The sequence below is a fragment of the Ixodes scapularis genome, unplaced genomic scaffold (genome assembly GCF_016920785.2).
Source record: "Ixodes scapularis isolate PalLabHiFi unplaced genomic scaffold, ASM1692078v2 PGA_scaffold9__187_contigs__length_104089568, whole genome shotgun sequence".
Taxonomy (NCBI): Eukaryota; Metazoa; Arthropoda; class Arachnida; order Ixodida; family Ixodidae; genus Ixodes; species Ixodes scapularis.
Genome location: NW_024609884.1, coordinates 81,165,570 through 81,185,693, shown reverse-complemented (window position 1 = coordinate 81,185,693; position 20,124 = coordinate 81,165,570). Strand labels below are relative to the sequence as shown.

The 20,124-nt window shown below is 45.5% G+C and overlaps 1 pseudogene; it reads right to left on the bottom strand.

The window, feature by feature from the left end:
* Positions 1-18,053: 18,053 nt before the first annotated feature.
* On the bottom strand, positions 18,054-19,329 carry LOC115317833 (annotated as a pseudogene).
* Between the last annotated feature and the right edge of the window lie 795 nt (positions 19,330-20,124).

Below are 20,124 nucleotides of genomic sequence, written 5' to 3'. Positions count from 1 at the left end.
GGCTCTCCGGCGCGTTCCGCAACAACCGAACAGACGTGTGTCAAGCTGTAGACGTCTGTTTTTTCGTTATTTCTTCCTCAGGCGCGTAAAAGCCGAATTTGTAAGCTACGACACTAATTCACCACATAAGTTCGTCCAGGTAATGAATCTGTGTACAAATAAAAAAAAAAAACTTGCCGCACTAAAAAAAGAAAAAAAAATTCTTTGCGCAGTCATTTTCTTCTCAAAGCTAGCAAAAGTTTTTGTGGGTGATAAAGGAAAACAGAGAACGTTAGCAAGGTGAGAACACTTTCTTTCCCTTCCGCATTCCCACCCCTACCCACAACAATTTTTTTTTTATTAGAATACATAGGATTTTAAGTTTTCCTTCGTAACTTTTGACTAAGGCAAGTGTTTTTTTTTTTTTTTTTCATTTTTAAATATTATATTTACCTCCAGCCGAACTCGGGAAAATTAGAGAGTTGTAACTTACAAATCCGAACTTTCGCGATTTCTTTAAAGTCCCTTGTGGTATTCACAAGCGCAATGTTAATTAATACTGCTGCGTAACGGGTTGGAACGATTGGGAGGCGAATGTTTATATCGCATGAGCTTCACGCGCCGGCTGTTCGCTAGTAGTCGTTACGGACCTGAATACTACGCACGAGGTAGTAAACAAGCAGTGACGCAAAGCAGAACATTGTTTTCGTTTTCATTACAAACTTCAGTGTTTGGAGCTAGTTAGTGGTTATACTCTACATGCCCACCATTCCCCATTCAACGGACGTTCAATTTAGCAATCTTCAACACTGCACTTGACAATGACTGTTTTATTTATTGATCAGGACACTTTTATCATGTTTACCTTTTCTGTACATGTACGATGGGCAAAGAGCGACGGCACGGCATCCTTTTTAAGCCTCGACCCCTTCGCTGACAAGCCACAAGCAACCAACACCCGTAGGTTTCGTTCGTAACTCTCCGGCGAAAAAATGATCGGAGCAGAGCTTCGATCTGGGGGTCGACGTCCAAGGCTTTCCAAAGTCCACTCGTCGAACAGCGTTAACCCACACCTTCTCCAATTTCCGATCCGTTGGAAACTTGTGAAAAAGCACCTCCGGGTTGCTCAGCGGCTTGTTTGAGCAGCCCACAGCGCTTTAAGTTGTACTCGGCATCTTTCGAGGAACAGCTGGGCAGTCTTGGGCGCACCGAGTTGCTCGCTAAAACGAGTCTAGGAGACCTCACAAGCAAATAAACAAAAGGCTATACCGAAGCTACACGGGCTACAGGTAAAAGCAACGGCTAAACACGCAACTACAAGCCGAACTAGCGGTGCTAGCGGCACAAAGAAGCGCGCGCGACGGCTGCGCCGTGCTCCTGTCCGGAACGGAGAAAAGAAAGAGAACAATGTTGACATCACGGCCCAATGTTGCTTTAGCGATCGGCAACCCGCTGGCCGCCTGCTAAGGAGCAGCGGCTCGCGGCGGGTCGCGTTTTTATTATCGGCATTAGTTGAGAATGCGGCGTCCCACGGACGTGAAATTTTGGCTGGGGTCGTATTTTGTGTCACTAAAGCGATACCAGTAATTTAATTCATTTTGAGTTTTGGCCGGAGTTGCCCTTTAAATTGCAGCTGCGATTATCGTTTTTGAAAGTCACATCAAAAGAAGTTGCAGGTTTTTTTGTTTTTTTTTTTAAGTGCATGCACAATGTAGGACATCGTAAAATATCGGCCAAAATATATATCCCGATTTAGGCCGGCTCCAATGTGTTTACTTTTTTTTTTCCTTTTCATTCAGCACAACTGTTTAAAAGAAAGGTAAGTCTACATGTTTCTGCGAAGGTTTTGCAACCTTGATATGTATACAAAGGTTCAAAAAAATGTTTTCTTTATTACTGGGCCCTCGTGTTTTCAAACAAAACAGGTTGCTGACAAGACACCGGTGTTTTATTTACAAATTCCTATATTAACAAAGTGAGGCAAACAGTCTTGTATTTGCCAGGGGGAGGAGCTTGAAGCTTCATCGAAAGAATATTCGCAGAGGATAATGTCAGACACAAAAGATTAATAGTCGGCGTGGAAGATCAACTGCACCATACAAGAAGATAAGGATTAAGGATACACCATACAAAAGTATGCGCCGGTTAACGGCGTCAAACGGTTTGTCGCAACCGTAGCAGCAAGCTTTGTTACAATCGGCAGAAGTCCGGTTCAGGGGGTCCTGAGGCACAGTAAAACTTACAAAAGAAGTTAATACCGCGTCATTCTCCCCTGACCCACGACCACGGCTCTCATCCTGTTTGGCAAGGAATCATAGAGCACGGCCACGAAGCCTGGCTCGCCCCGAAGTCTCTCCCATTCACCTCTCACCGCTTCCCACAATTCGTCGGCAGAGGCGCGGTGGAGGGGATGCCGTGACATGGCTACCTTGATGCGCCCCCAAACGTGTTCGATGATATTCATATCGGCTCCTTTTGGGGGCCAAGGCAGCTCCGTCACGCAGCGCTCCTCCAGGAGAGACCGGACCTTGCGGGACGTGTGGACTGGAGACAGGTCATGTTGGAACACGTAGTTCCCGTCAGGAAACGGGCCATCCAGGGCGTAGGGCTGCATGACATGGTCAATTATCGTGCAATAACTTTCCGAAGTCAGGCTGCCCTCAATCCTGAAGAGCGGCCCGAGTCCTTCTCGAGAGATGGCGCCCCAGACGTTCACGGCGGTGCGACCGCTGGTGGCGACCTCCTGGACGAACTGTGGGTCATAGCTAGAAAAGCACATGGTCCATGGGTCAGTTTTGTGGCAATGGCTGTCACTTAACAGAAAACAAAACTTGAAAACATGATTTGGCATTTCTTACCGGCAGTTTACTGGCCGCCATACCCGGAGCCGCTGGTCCCACTGCGTCGTAAATGTTGATTCGTCTGAGAACATGACCTTTCCCCAGTCGTCCCCCGTCCAGTCTTCGTGGACCCTGGCAAATTGAAGCCTATCCCGGATGTTTGATTTGCTGAGGAGCGGTTTCTGGGCTGCCCTCCGACTTGACAGCCCTGCCTCAGCGAATCTACGGCGTGCTGTCCGGGAGGACGCATCGATCCCCAGGGTGTCGAGAACCTCCCGAGCCGATTGGAAGGGACCTGCTGCTATGGCTGCGACTAGCTGGTGGTCCTCCTCCTCCGTGGTAACTCGAGGACGTCTTCTGTGTGATGCATCCTCGAGCCGACGCTCATCTCTATAGGCCTGAATAATTCTATTAACAATTGCTATCGATCTTGCCGTCATGTCTGCAATTGCCCTCTGCGAATATTTTCTCAAGCTCAGCTCTACGATGTGTCGCCGTTCCTCTATCGGTACCCTCGACATGTTGCGATGTGTCTCGGATGAATAGCAAATGCAATCTGCACTTGGGCCCCGTAATCTTGGACCGATTATTTAATGATAACTAAAAAAAAAATGCACACAAAAAAGTTGGGTTTCTACAGACCTTCTCTTGAAACATTTTCGCGATTACTCTGTGCTGTGTCATGCCACGCTTCTTCGTTCGAGGGCTAAAAAGCCCAGGGCTCCTCCGTTTAATCTCCACTAGCCGTGTTAATTTGAATGATTATCATCTGGTAAACAGGAGGAAATCACTGCTGTGTGATGCGCGGTAAAGATCCCCATGCCAGCGGTTTGTGACAGTCTAAGAACATAGGGCGAGAGTAACATGGCTGGTGAGGAGGAAGCAGAAGGAACGAAAGAGAGGAGAGAAAGTTTCCCTCCCCACTCCAGCGTCCCGTCTCCTTCCTCCTCTCCAGCCTTCGTTACCCTCGCCGCTTGTTCTTAGCCCGTCACTGACTATAGTTAATTCTGCCATCTAGAACGCAGCGCCTGGAACGTTTAACATGAGAGAATGTTGGCGAATGCGCTATAAAACGCCAGTAATCGAACTTGGCGTATTCCGGATTATATTTTGGGAGGGGCCTGCCAGCCAACCTCCCCCCCCCCCCCCCCCGCCCCCCCTTTTCCGACACAGGGCAAGGCTGCGCCCCGCCACGCGCGGACGCGCGGCGGCCGAGGAGGAAGAGGGGGGGGGGGGGGGGGTTGGAGCGCCCATATTTTGGGGAGTGAGAATGGAGGATTCGATCTCCAAACTGCACTTCCGCCACAAACGCCCGCCGCTTGCGCCACTGAACTGTTTACATTAAAAAAGTGTTGCAATCATTCAATCGCGCAGCGAATAAATATGCGTTTAATAAAACATTCGTCCTGAAAATACCTACCAGAGTGGGAGAGCAAAGATGCGAGCGTGACAACCTTTTTTTCTTTTTTTTTTTCACTTCGGCGCTTTTTTGTTTCGTTTTGTTCTGTTTTGTTTTTATTTTGAGTGACAAACCAACAGCTTAACGCCCCCTTGGTGGTGCAAATATCAATCAGTCAATCAGTAGTACAATTTTTAAGATGATAAAAGCGAAATGTTAGGACAAAACAATAGTTTCAACACACTTTCGAAATTTACGCTCTTTATCAAAAATATCAAGACTAACATTCCCACAAATCTGTTTTAAATGGTTCTACGTCAGTTGTAGGCGTGTCAAGGGTGCAGCATGGTAAGAATCGGTAGGCTAAAACAAAGTATAAGGCTTACAAGACGAGGAAGTAGATCTGACTGATTAGCTCTGGTGAATCAATTATACCATTTACAATCTTATACAAATATGTCAGTCTACGAATTGTTCTTCTGCTTTGCAACGAGTCTAACTTTACGAGTTCACAAATCCTCTCATAACTATAGAAATAATTCGGTTGAAAATAACGATCAAACAATAAACAAACAAATCTACATTGAACACTCTCAATTAGACCTGAATATGTCACTCCAATACAGTTCCAGAAAACTGAGGCATATTCGACACCACTACGCCCCAATGAAGAAAACAAACGCACAATACAAAGTGGGTTAGAAAAACCGCGTGTCACTCGCGTAATGGCTCCCAGCACTTTAAAGGAAGCATTCGCAATTGTAGTCGTATAATGTTTGAAACGAATTGCAGGATCCGTAAAAACGCCCAGATCACGTATGACCTCAACGCAAGTAATATCGGTGGAGTCTAATACATAGGGAAAGCTCAGAATTCCACGCTTCCTAGAAAAATGTAGTACTGAAATGTGGCACTGAAAACGTGAGCATTGGGCTGCAGGGCACACGCATCCCTGGTCGTTCCGTCAAACAATACTTTCTTTAGCAGACAGCCGGAAGAGCGCAGTGGCGCAGCGAGCGCAAGTGATAATTTGTCTCGGCCTCAGGGTGCGCCGTGTGTGCGGAGCACGGCGACAGGCGGCGCAGGTAGTACCGCGCGCCGGCCGGAGCGCTGTTTCAGCTCATATTGTCCACGATAGTACATGTTTGTTCAAAGCGTTATTGTGTGTGTAAACAGAGATCTGTGTTTGTTGAGTGCAAAGCTGTACATATATGTTCAATGTGCAATAAATATTGCTTCAACAAAAAAAAAAAATTATCGAAATATATTTATGAGCGGAATCTGAGTTCGCACCTTCAGTTATCATTGTAGAAATACTAAAATAATCCAAACCAACTTTGTTCAAGGCCAGCATGGTCTATTAGGAATAATGTTGACTATCCACGAAGTAATGAAAAGTTCCCAAGCAGCACGTTGTGAATGGGCCATCGCTGGCAAGTGTACTATGGCCAACCAGATTTTCAATGGCCCAAGCTTGGCCAAAGTGCTCGGCAATAGCAGTGTTTTCGTCCTCGTCTGGTGACTTGCCATTCACTTTATGCCAGTCGCTGGCCATTCACTTTAGGCCAGTGACTGACCATTCACCTTTGTCTAGTGGCTGGCCATTGACTTTAGGCCAGAGACTGGCCATTCACCTTTGGCCATGACTGGCCATTCACATTTGCCCAGTGACTGGCCATTCACTTTAGGCCAGTGACTTGCCATTCACCCTTGGCCAGTCACTTTCGGCGAGCCACTGGCCATTCACGTTTGGCCAGCCACTAGCCATTGACTTCCGGCCAGTCACTGGCCGAAAGTGGCTGTAGTTATACACTTATTACATAATTTATCACAGACTGGCAGGAAAGTTGAGTGTTCCTCAGAAGACTGTCAAGAGTTTCGGGAGGTCAAGTTTGAGAACTCAACCCCAGAAACTTTTACATAGTAATGACACGCGAAGCTGCTGCAAGGCTGCTCAATATTTGTTGGACTTTTTGAGTACTAAGTCTTAGGACGCTGGTTGCGACCACCATTCCAGTCGTCGTGGGTTCAGGGATGGTATGTTGCCCCACCATTAAGATCCCCCGGTAGTGCAGCAGTAAAAAAAATAAAAAGAAGTAACTTTAGGCGAAGGGACAGTGCAACAATAGAGAGTTTTAGTAGATCGTTCCGATACCTCCGATAGCCCCGATAACGGTACTATGGATGCGCAAGGGGTATCGTTATCGGAGTCATAGGAGCGATCTACTAAAACTCTCTACTGTTCAGTTACAATATTTTTCACTTTACACAAGCTTACTGGCACTAATGGCAAAGAGAAGCCTTGAGTACAGAGTAAAAGTTTTTACACACTTAAGGGTGTAAATCAGTTTGTCCCTGGGCTGACACCCTTATGGCGTTCAGGCAAGCACCCTTCATAAAGGGTGCTTGCTAACACCCTTGGTAAAGGGTGCTTGGCATGAAATGGGCACCTGCTGGGGTGGCCCAGCGGATGCTGGGCCACCCTAGCCAATCTGGCGCCGGGAGGGTATCATGCGACGTTTTGGTTATGTGGAGTTCAAGGTCACATGACGCTCTCTCGACGCTGGATTGGCTGGTAGCGTCCGCCGCGCTCGGACGAAGGGTGAAATGAAGTATAGACCCCAGTGAACATTTCATTGGAATGTGTCCAATACACATATCACAACTTGTAAATTGTACAAAAATCATATATGGTATTGCATATTCTTATATCATCATTACATGATTTACAGGTTATCATGTTTACTGAACACATTTACACTTTTTTCACTTAGAGGGATTGCCACATCACCACATGTGATAAAGAAATAATGAGTCACACTAAACACAACTCACTTCATGAAGTAATACAAAAGAGCTCCTTGCAAGCCACATTATAACCCCGTGGGCAATTGGGAAGTGCTACGGCACCCCCCTTTCTCGAACTCTAAGTGAGCAAGCAGTGGCCCCAAGCATCGCACTGCACAGCTGAACCATTGTGAACATCATGGTCTGCCACAAACGAAGCATGTAAAGCTTTCCTGTTTGGAGATCAAGTGACATGATTTGTTTGTCTCAGAGGATTGCAGGCAACCCACGCTTCGCTTATCACTTGTCTCCTACGCGCATCTGGCTCAACTCACAAATCGCGCATTGTACCAAACGGTCCAAGAAGACGGAAAGGAAGGACTCCCCTCATTCTCGGACCCTCGTTCGTGCAACCGGAAACAGCCATTCTCCTCCTAGAAGATTAGCCCGTCGCTCAAAACTCGAACAAAAGTTGCTTTCCCCACCCCGTTCAGCCCTAAGCTGACAGTGTTGTGGAAGCTACGTGCTCCTTGGGCCAGCCCACGTGGGCCAGCCACACGCTCGTCACGCCACGGGTACTTCGAACGGCTCGGTTGTAACGCGCTGACGCTATTGACACCACCACAACGCTGCCAGCGCCACCAAGGGCGAAGCTGATAACCACGCCTTTTTGCTACTCCACGAACGCGGGGAATCTTTTCTGCTTTTGTTTGCGCCGGATATCCCATGACGCATCGCGTTCTCCGTTCGCTTCTCTTCGAGCGCTTGCTCGAGTGCACCGTTTGGAACGCAAAATATAGCCAGTAGTTCAAAATACAAACGTGCGATTATCATTTACTGTTATTATCCCTCATACTTGATTCACTTCCAAACGAAATTTGAATATTTCATTTTTTGTTTCCGTACCCCTTTAAAGAACACAACTGTGATGATGATTTAATGAATGGTGATGATGAAATATTTTTGACTAAAGAGAGTGACCACAAGGGTATACTGAAAGAATCACTAACAATGATGAAACCTAGAAATCTATTAGTGCCTTCCCTGTGTTTTGCCATTGAGTGGAAGAAGTTTCTTGGCCTATATTTTTGTTAGAAACAGGTGTGATGCGTCCGTCTGTTTTTTTTTTTTTTAATCTTGATGTTGTGCATATTTTTTTATTTCCTAGGTTGAAAGCTCAAGGCATTCCCTGTTGTTTGTCCAACCACATTTACCCAAATGTTAGTAGGTTGCTTTTTTATGTTTACTGTCCTTGGCTATGTCAGGGGTTGTGAACAGTAAAACGCTGTAAGGCCCAGGAAGGAATTCCCTTTATAAAGTGGTGGCAAGCAGAAGAGGAATTGTAAAGACTGACTTCATGTCTTCTCCTGCGTTTTCTTTTTTGGGTCGCCTATTCATTTTTTGCCCATTAATACTCAGCTGTGTTTGATACTTCTCTGCGTTTGTGTCATCCTTCAGAGAACCCGTCTTTAATAAATTATGTGTTTAGCCTGTTTAGCTAGCTTGCACCCTCCTTTTTGTTTTTGACCATTAATAAATGACTGTAGGATTCAACTGCAAGCACGGTGTTAATGGATACTAATAAATAGCAGCATACTTTTATTGACTAGTGGTGATGATTGGACTAGTTAGTAGCCATTTATTGAAAAGAAATCATGAAGAATATGGGAACAGAGGATCTGAACACAACACAGCGCTGTGTTGATCTCCTCCTTCTTGTCCGTGCCATTCACATTCCATATTTTTAATAACACATTTATTAATAATTTTCTGCTTGGTATCATCTGTATAGGGGTTCACTGGAACGACCCATCTGCTATTGCATTCACTTTAGGGCAGCTCCCCCTTCCTCATGGTGCCATCGCTCAGGAAGTGCAAGGCGGGTGTCACTCTCACTCTTGTGGTTCAGTTCCCCAGGTTCCCATAGGTTTCAAGCTGCTAGCCAAACTGAGTCAGGCCTTCCAGCCCTGCAGGAAATGTCAATTCCACTCTTTTAGACGTAGACACCCACATTTTGCGTGTACGTGAAAGAAGCTCTAACAGAGAGGAAACAAAATGATTGGCCTTTTTTTAATGCATCCTTTTCTTTCGCTGAGAACATACATAAACGTTACACGCTATTGTACATTCAGTGGTGCGGCTTAATTTAGGAAGAGCACTTTTTTTCATATAAATTTTATATAAAGAAAAAACTCAATATAATGGGTCGGACATAAATGGTTGCTATGAACTGCCCTATACATTTACACATTACCTGATATCATTAAAAGAGTAGAGTAGCGTAGGGCTGCACTGCACCAATTACGTCTTTGTAACCAATTAATAGTTGGCATTTATTTGTTTATTACTATTGGCTATTATTCTTTGACAGAAAGAATAACCGGGCGAGTTGGTACGGTGGTAGTCTTTGAACTCCATCAAATATTCAGGTTTGACATTAGTTAAAGGGGCCCTCCGGATCGTTATGCGATGATCTATTTATGGCGGTAACTCAATCTACAGGCCCTAAGGATCCTAAAAATCGTAAAATTACGGTCATGCGCGGCGGATTTCCCTATTAAAATTGCTATCAAAGTCCACGGCACGCCCCCCTTTCTGAGATGAGCCCGGAAAAAGGGAGGGGCATCTCTTTACGCGTCAGCCAATAGCAAGCGAAGGATTCCGGCGTCACTGCGCGTCACAAACGCGGCCGACCGCCGACCCGCGGTGGAATCTCTTGAACACGCGCGGACCGTCGTCAAGGAACCCGGACTTTGTGCTCGGCAGTCGTCGTTCGTCGCACCGCACCGTCGCGCTGCTACTGCAATACGCAGTCGCATTCCACAGATGACAAGGAAAAGTTTGACTCGTTGACGTGGAAGGATCGCAAAGCTGGCTTCGGAGTCGGGATCCACGGGAAGGAGGAACATGTGTCCCGCAAACGCACGCCTGCAGACGCCCCGGGAAGCAGACGAGCCGACGCGCCGACGCATCGCCCACTAGCAACAAGCTTGCGGGGAGAAAACATAGTTCGCTGGTTTTGGAGCGATAATGGCGGACTATGTTCCCCGCACCACAATCAGTTTACGTTTTTCTCAAACTCTAATTTACAACAAGCTTAAAAAGTGTTGCAATAATAACGTTCGCATTCACCGCGAGATGCAGCATTTCCATTGGTCAAGTTTTAGCGATGGGCAGGGAATGGGGGATCGTCTTCCAAGAGGAAATAGTCCCGATATATTTCTTCTGCCATCTGCTTAATAAACGGTTTTGTAATCTAAAACTTTGTATACATATTAACTTGCACCTACTATGCAATATAACAACATAAACAGACGATCGCAGAAAGCTCCGGAGGGCCCCTTTAATTTTTTCCGCCTTTTTTCATGTTTTTGCTTTTTCTAGCTGCTCTGATTTTTGTAAGGGCTTTCGCCACTACTAAAAACGTGACATCTAAACTCCTTTTATTTTTTGCATCACACAATCGTAAACGTAAAAAGTGTGCCGGTTCGGTAAACGCGAAGAGACCTAATTTCCGAGGGTGAAACCTCTAAAAACAACGCACAACTAAAAGAAACAAACACAGGGCGTTGTTTGTCCGTTGTTTTTAGCGCTTTTACCCTCGGAATAATGACGAAGCGACCGCGCGTCTCTACGCACAGGCATTAGCTTATGCAAAAAACATGCTGCATGCTCGCTCTTCTAACGTTTTTCTCGCTCCCGCTTTATGAAACAAATCGGTGGCGAGCGGCTGTTAGGACAAGATGTCAGAGCTAGCATGACCTGTGATTAACACTTTGGGACGGCGACTGAATGCTTGAACTGCCGTCAGACGGCAGTTGAACGCTCCGCACAAGCGTCGTCGGACGAGCGCCGCACGACGGCGCCCAGAACATGCCCACGGTTCCGCCGCACGGGAATCTTTCTCACACTGCGGAGCGAGCCACAGGTTTTGAAGAAGATACGCTCTTTTCAAATAACGAAATAACACAGGGCAGAAGCATAGTTAGAATCAAGCATAGCTTAGCAAGCACACGGTACACGACAAAGTTTGAAACAGCAGCCCACTTCGCAGAAACAAAAGAAAGTTGCTAACCGGCGTTTGCACGAGTCGTGCATGGGCGGTTCTGAACTTACGGGCGTTGCCAAGACGCAGCGTCTCCCAGCTCTCAGTCATCGATTGTTATTTTTGAACACGGTATTCGTAAGGAAGATATTTAAAATATCCACTAAAACGGCTAAAACGTAAAAAAAAGGAGATTTCCGAAGCTTCTGGAATTTCAACGACCATTCAAACGAGCCCAACGGAGGCTGATTGCGATAGCGATGGTCTTGCGCAGTCTTCAAGAGTCTCTTTTCCTTTTTATTTATTGTTATTTTTTTTAGAACTATACTAAGCAAAATAAATTATATTAGTAACAATAAGAATTTCACTAAAATAATAATGTAAAACATTACAAAAAGTGAGTAAATCTTAGGTTTTATTTAAACTTTAGGTTGTTTCTTTTTTGTGTAAACCGAAACCGAAACTAACTCAAGCAACGTTTCCTTCGTCGTAATTGTTTGCGTGTGCGTGTGTGCATGCGCGTGCGTGTGTTTGTGCGCACGCGTGTGGATGCGTCCGCGTGCATGCGCGTGTGCGTTTCTGGTTGTGCGTGAGTGTGCGTCTGCGCGCGGGCGTGGGTTTGCGCGTGTGCATGCGTGTGTACGTGCATGCGCGCGTGTATGTGTGCGCCTGCGAGCGCGCAAGCGTCTGTTTGTTCGTTCTATTGCACTGCGCCCGCAAGAAGAACAATTGGATGTCCCTGGACACTGTTAAAACACTAACTTATTGATTATTATTATTATTATTATTATTATTATTATTATTATTATTGTTGTTGTTGTTATTGAAACATAGCCCTGAGACTTTAGACACAGGGCCCTAAACTTTTCTATAGCTGGCTGTAGCTGTATCTATAAATTTTTAAGGCCGACCATGCGAAGCTACAGGGGGTGATAGCCTCCCATTGAATTTCCCGTAGACGACCATAGGCCATTTTTTATGGGATGTCTCGGATTGGTTTATTCAGTGTGTCGAACCGAAAAAAATACGGGTTCGGTTACGGTTCAGGTTCAGGTAAATTTATTTTGTTCCGGTTCAGTTCCGGTTCGATTAATTCGATCCGCGAACCGGTTCGGGGCGCTGAACCGGTTCGCGAACCGGTTCGGAAATTATAAATGACAAATTGCAACATCAAAATAAATTATAAATAAAACATCTGAAATCAGCACATACGAAACGGGATACATCGTAGTGTAAGGCTCAGGGATTTTTACCAGGAATGGTTTCTTTATGTGCACTCAAAGGTACCTCACCGACGTTTACGCATTCGGACTTCATCTAATTGGGTCCGACGCAGTAGCTGTAAAATCCGCGACCTCCTTACAAACCCACTTACAAGTAGAACTCGCTAACTATCCCGCCACCTCGGCGTGTAAGCAATTGAAGGAACAGTGGGTGGAAAATACAGCTTTCTTTATTTGAATTAGCCTTCGGTAACTCAAATTAGACACTTAAAGAAGTTGTCGCTAATCAAGATACGGAATATGAAAAACACTTCACCGAACGCAACGCCAGAAGGACGTAATAGAATAAATATTAAAATAGAAGAGTTCGCTGTCTCACAAATATGTTAGCTTCTAAGTGCCTATACGAAACCGGATGCATTATTATCAAACTCCACAGCCTTTTCTTTTCTCATTCCGATGGAAGCAAGCTTCAAGAACTCGCGCGTTCTAGAAACGTGTTATGAAATGAACACACAGCAGCATTTAGGATTTACGAGATTGTAAGAAAATAAAATCCCGTGACGCGATTTTTTTTTTTTTTTTTGCACAGCTTTCCAATTTTTTTTCTTCCGTGCAAGCCGCGACCAGCGCAATACGGGTTCCTATGTCAAGATTCATGGATGCAGCGTTTGTCAAGATTCATGGATGCAGCGTTTATATGCCTAAGACTGAGTATAGAAGAAAAATATGTAAGCGAGGTGTGTGTGAGTTGACGGCACTTAAAAAACAAATGGCATTGATAGCACATTCATTGTCAACAGCGCGTGGCCGAACCGTTTTGACATGAGCCGGTAACCGTTATTTTTTTTCCGGTTCAGTTCCGGTTCGGGTTCATCGCGATAACAATATAACGGTTCGGGTTCAGTTCCGGAAAAAATACCGGTTCGGTTCCGGTTTTCGGTTCGGTTCGGTTCCGGTTCGACACCCTGGGTTTATTATGGGATTTGCCTCTTTATGTGTGTGAGTTTTTGTGCATGTCATGAATATTTGTCAAACATTTTCACAATATTTTGATTTCATGTTGCCAGATATAAACTCGAGACTAACTGATTTTCTTACTGTACACTTCCATCCATCAATATTTGTAAAAAATGCTAGCATAGAGCATTTCACCCTACTTTCGGATTTCTGAGCATGGAGTGATTTGCAAGAAAATTAAATATGAACTCATATATAAAATTTTGTTTTCAAACATAAATATTGTATGCAAAAGAGGCACTTAATTATCAGCTATTTGCATGAATTACAACTGACATTATAAGAAACTAGACTGCTAACAACTGTTGCTTTTCAAGCAGAAATCTTACCTGTACATTATGTACAGAGCCATATATAAGCTTTCCAAAACCATTTCACTTTATTTATTTAGCACCCTCTTCTACACCCTTCTCACATTCCTCACTAAATGTAAGGTGTAACACGAAACAGCACCTTTTTCGGTAAAATTATGAGGTTGTATTCCTAGTTTTAGGTTGTTAAAAAGGTGTAGCCGAGGGTGTAAGTTGCTACAACACCCCTTTTACACCCTTAAAGGTGTAACAACTCTTACTGTGTAGTACGGCCGAGCATCACTGGCGTCAATCACCACGATAGCGTCACGGCGTTGCCCACCACCCGCCAACAATCACGTTGTTAACAACAAAACCAGCGTTCTGCACATCTAGGTCGAGATGTTCATTTTCTTTTTCTTTTACGTGTGGCTCGATTTTGAACGTTTCCATTGCGGTTTTAACCGAAGCTGTTAGCTTTCCTTGGCTCAGGAAATCAGTATCCTAGCACCTAATTAAAACATTACTGAGACTAGCTTAAGTTTAATCAATATATGAGAGACGTCTTGTTTAGGCTCTTCCAAAACACAAAGTCTGAAATATCCAATCTTATCCGATTCAAGCACAAGCTGATCGGGGTGCGTGGCTAGCGTGGCGGTTTACTAAGCTGAGTGCATTGATACACCTATAGGTTTTTAAGGTAGAGAAGGGGGCTTATGGTCGGTATACAGGTACACTGGCTGGGTGACGGTGGGTGCGTCTTCCAGGAAAGGGGAGCATCTGCGCCCGATGCACCCGACTACAACTTTTTTTTCTTCGAGTGCAGTTGGGAAGTAAATATGTGGAGCAGTAACCGAAAAATCGCGGATGTGGCATTCGCGCTAAGAGTGCCGCGCGGCGACAGAGCGGTATAGTTAACGCGAAGATGACGTCGGCGCTGCTTTCGTATTTTATTTTCATAGAACAACGACGGGCACAATATTTTCCCACTTCTAGTATAATGTTCCAAATGAACATATCACACGACAGTGCTAGTTAAGACAATAGCCTTTCAAGTCTAACGAAAAAAAAACTGAATAAAACGGTGATCGTTTGCTTGCGCTAACAGTGTTCGCGCGATGCACGCACTAATATTCTGCCAACCAGTCGCTCGTGATGCTTCTCTCGCTGCCCGTCGTTATGCCAAAGTTTCGTCAACGCGATGAAAGTTTAGATTATGGGTGTCCCTGCGGCGAAACTGAAAATCAGCACTTTTGGCAGAACACTTGTCGGCCATGTTTATGTCCACGGCGGCCAAGCTGAGAATCAGCACTTCTGGCCAAACACTCGCCGGCCGTGTTTATGTTTCCGGCGGCCAAGGTGGAAATCAGCACTGCTGGCCAAACACATGCCGGCCGTGTTTATGTCTCCGGCGGCCAAGCTGAAAATCAGCACTGCTGGCCAAACACTCGCCGGCCGTGTTTATGTTTCCGGTGGCCAAGCTGAAAATCAGCACTAGTGGCCAAACACTTGCCGGCCGTGTTTATGTCTTCGGCGGCCAAGCTGAAAATCAGCACTTGTGGCCAAACACTTGCCGGGCGTGTTTATGTCCCCGGCGGCCAAGCTCAAAATCACCACTGCTGGCCAAACACTTGCCGACCGTGTTTATGTCCCCGGCGGCCAAGCTAAAAATCACCACTGCTGGCCGAACACTTGCCGGCCGTGTTTATGTCTCCGGCGTCCAAGCTGAAAATGAGCACTTCTGGCCAGGCGCTTGCCGGCAGTGTTTATGTCTCCGGCGGACAAGCTAAAAACAGCTAGTTTGTGGCCGGACCCTTGCCGGCCTTGTTTATGTCTCCGGTGGCCAAGCACTTAAAGTGGCCAAGCTGTCCACACACTGGCCAACCGTCGGCCGTTCGAAATTCACTTTCTGGTGCTGCTTGGGTTATTCCCAACTTTCTTAATTTTTTTTTTTTTTTTGTTGCCTAGGGCTGCTGCAAAGCACCACCTATTCGCATTTTGAAAATAGCAAGATATGGATTACTCGAATAAATCGTCTCTATAATACACAGAACACCACTTTTGATATCAGAATTTTGCTCCAGCCAGACATTCTTGAAACCAGCACTTCGAAAAATGTCCGACATACCGAGCTCGCGAAAATAGGGTCGTTTACTCAAGGTGCCTTCTCGGGCGCTGTGGCGATGATCATAGTAGCAAATACTTTGCGGTGAAGTATATGACAATACACTGCTGTGCCTGCTAAACGTGCTTCTCGTGTCGACATAGTTCCTTTACATTAGTTGCTCCGTACTGCTTTGAATGCGATTACGACTAACCACACTTGTTAGAGCAGCTTTCAAAACCGCTCGTAAAAATTTCGATACCCGCTGATCGTGCTACATGCGTGCGGTTTATATAACAGAACGTAGACATAGAGCTTATCCTACGTTTATGCGCCCTCTAAGTGAGGAACACCGCAACGCCATGACACATCCACCCATTCAAAGTGCGCAAAACCTGTCGTTCCCGAGGCCATTGTATTCGCAGGGAGTGTCCTGTATTCCCCCTAGTAAAGTATTTGGTAGCACCATTGCCTTCCCTGCCTGCTAATAGGACACAAACAGATACTAACATGCAGACGACCATAACCTCGCGAGGCGATTGGTCTCTGTTGCCATGACGATCGTCATTTTGATCTTTTCAAATATTCCAATTAAGCTTCGAAAGGGTCATTCAGAACCAGTCGCGCCAAGATCGCCATGGAGTGCCATCGCACTGAAAGCGTTCCTCGCCAATATAAGCGTCTTTTGGCACTGTGTATGCAATCAACTTATCAATCATGCTTATCTCCACAGGTCTCTTACAATTATATTTTCTTGTATAGTTAATGACAGGAAAATTGTGTTTTTAATGGCGTCAAGCACCGACGCCTTATGTGCTGGCGATGCAATGATGTGCGCCTGTTTCTCCGGTGTGTGGATAACAAAATCTGACCCCGTAAGTGTGACGTCACTGCTCCAAAGAAACCGTTGCTAGGGGGGTTGCTATGCACGAATACATGGGATTGGATTTGGCCCCGAAAGAAAGATAGCTCAAAACTCAGACGTGGGATTTAAACGTATAAAAGAAATATATAAGAAGCCTCGAGCCTCGATCATCACATTTATCTTGACAGAAGCTTTTGAGAATCAGCTGTTTCTGAAATATTGGCAACGGCAACTTGCGGTTACCCAAACGTCTCTAGATGACTGCAGATGACAACGAACGGACGCGAAATGATTGAAGTATGTCGTCTGCAACAACTTGAATCCTTTGCATAATATCTGATTTCGATCTTGTATATATTGGGAACATGGCAGGTCAAAGAAACTCGTCAGGTATATAAAAACGATTTGTATTTGCGTGCGATGCAGGATACTGTGCGCCGAAAATCACCACACGTATGGAGATCTGCTATAGATACGGCGGGAGGAGCATTTCTTTAGTACATGATATCGAAGCAGCGTCAGGCTCTCTTTTTGCTCCTGCAGTTGACGTGCATTGTAATGAAGAAGCAATTATTCTTTCTGACGTAATCAGTTCAAGACCCCAAATTTTCTTTCAGGGTCGCAATATGGGATTGTTTCGTACATGCACGTAATCATCACGGTAACAAAACCACTGCTGATTCTTCCATTTTCAGCAAGACCCGAAATGGCGAAAGAACTGGGAAAAAACATCGAGAAGGTTTATATCTGTTACGGAGTTCGTTTGATCGTGTACTGGAGCAACTTCTGTGCCGTCATAACTTCAAACGCATGCTGGCCTCCACTTCGACATTGATACACTTCATGTCATCGCCGTAACTTGACATCATTACGTGATTCGGGTTCAGTGTTTTCACCCTTCGCAAAGGTTGCAGAAGCCTCTGCGGGCAGGCGTTCGCATGTTTGCGCACCTCGAGCGTCGATCAAAGTTGTACACACACGCAGGGTTCGTACAGAATTCAAAGAAAGATATTTAAGAAATTTCAAGGCCTTATGGGAGTATTTTCAAGGGCCTAACTCAATGCCGCACGTAGCAGATTTCAATAAAACTCTGTTGTCAAAAGATTGCAGGTATAATTTTTATTGCACTAAGTAAAAAAAGAAAAAAAATCTATATTGAAAATCTGTTTGCATTGCACTAAGCTGAAATAAAAATTGTTTCCAAAACCGCTTGTGGTAACCTTAGGGGAGATCCTGCAGCTTTTCCTGTATTTGCTGGCTGGTGCTGAGCAGCTCCTCGGCCTTGCTTTTGGCAGTTTTCCTTAGATTATTTAATTTGACAATGTATGTAAGGTCATTTGTTTTTTTCTGCTTGTTCTGCGTAGGCATCTGCTGAGGCTGTGAGATTAACTGTAGTTGCTTCAAGTTTCATCTTTTCTGTTTTCATGGTGTCAATCTCTTCATCAATGCAGCGCTTTTTTGCCTGCTTTTCATCTTCATGCTGCTTCTTTTTTTCTGCTTCCTAATATGCACTATACTGCTGTCTCGAAGCGGACACAGCGGTCCTCAGTTCTTTCGTGAGTGGGATGTTGAGGACAACACCTGCCTTTTCCATTGCAACGCACACAATCCGTTGAGAGACATAGGAAAGGTTTTTCAGATTCTCAGTGAGGGATTACACTAAACCCTCACCCCACAGTTGCCTCTCCATGGCTTAGGGCAAGCAAGAGTTTTACTACTTTCTACAGCTCTGTATACGATGAATTAAACTTCATGAGCTCAGTGAAATAGTCGTCTAGTCTGTTCAAGCTCTTTTCAAATAGTCGCAGGGGATGTTTCTGTTCCTGCAAGAACTCGGTGTGCTGTGCCCGTACCGTGTCTCGTTGGTAATCAGTCATTCTCCCTGCGGTGATGAGGACGTCCAACACTTTTCTAAAACCAGCAAGGCACTCATCTGGCCTTGAACACATCTATCGTGAGTCCAATGAGGACAGACCCCTAAACACTGGTAATTTTAAGGGGCTTCTCTCTAGGACGTTCTTTGTCACGGCGATCAGGAACTGTTTACATTCCATCAGGAATTGAAACACGTCCTTCGAACTGGCTTTGACTTTCTTGGCGATCTGCTCAGCTGTATGGCCTATATCCACCTTTTCAATTGGAGTATGATTGTCTGGGTTCTCAATGTCTACCCTCAGGAGGCTGGTGAGTCCTTTTGACGAAGACAAGACTGAGCGCTTAAAAAAACTTGTTAGCATTTTCCGGACAATAGTTTCCAGATCTCTTGCAAGAAAGAAGACCATCGGTTTGTCTGTTTGGTACTCCGTCACGGAGGGCTTAAGTGCCATGGCAACACCCAGTGCAAAGTTAAGCTTTGCCGGCAGCAAAGTGTCGCTGCAGAACTCAGCCAAGTTCTGAAAAGATCCACATTTCGGCAGGTTTCCACCTTTGCTTCTTGCAGCCTCGACGAACTTTTTGATGTCGCACCACACCAAGGCTCTCTCAATTACGGGGACAACCTCTGCCCAGCGGTGAGGGACAAACTTTAGGGAAGATGTTTCCTGCCCAGTAACTGTTGTAAAGTCTTCCCTCCTTGCTGGAGAGCTCTCAGACAGTGCGCTCAGACTAGACAGTAAGCAATCTAGTCCCCACCTACTTGCTGTAACGCCTGGCCTGTAGACGCTCTGCATTGTGTGGAGGCCACAGGTGCCAATGTCCACACACAGAACTTGGTTCGTTTGTTGCAGATGCACTTGAAAGCTCTTAAAGAACTTCAAGTTAGCATTGGTACCATTCATCTATATCTGAAGAATCTTCTCGAAGGGCAAAGGTTCGAGTGCACTTAACAGCTTTCCTTGTATAAACATACATAAACACCGAGTTGTAGCACCTTGATGTCACCTTGTGAGATGAGTCCCAACACCTTAAGTACACATCCATTTGTTTGCGGTGCAAATAGTCGTTCGAAGACTCGTCAAAAAGCACCACGTAGTGCTCACACTGTTCAATTTCCCGCTACAAGGCCGTTAGAAAAAAAGGTCTCAATTTGAAACTGTTGTTGTCATGAGGGGAATCAGCGGTTTGCGGTATGTTTCAATGTGAAACTTCAATACTAAGATGAGCGCTTTTCTCGATTTGAGAGTAGCGTTGCTCCGCCTGTCAGGGAGCGCGATGCATAGGCAATGGGCAGCCGCTTGCCCGTCGGTTTCTTGTATAGTAAGACGGCACCAATTCCGTAAGCTGATGCGTCCGCTGAGACTGTGGCAGGCTTCTTCATATTGTAGTGCGTCAGAACTGGCGCTTTGGCTAGAGCTTCTTTCACTGCTTCGAAGCTTTGCTGCTGGTCGGGTCCCCAGAGCACGCAGCGTCGGCGCAGAGGAGCTCCCGCATTGGCTTCGTTGTGTGTGCCTGCCAGGTGTGGCAAAAACTTGGCAAGGTGGTTTGCAATCCCTAAAAACGATCCTAGTTCTTTCACATCTGATGATGGTGTCATCTGTGTGATCGCATCGACTTCTTCAAGATCAGGCTTCACACCTTTGCCGGAAACAATGTGTTCACAGGAACTTGACCGTCTGCTGCAGGAAAGCGCACTT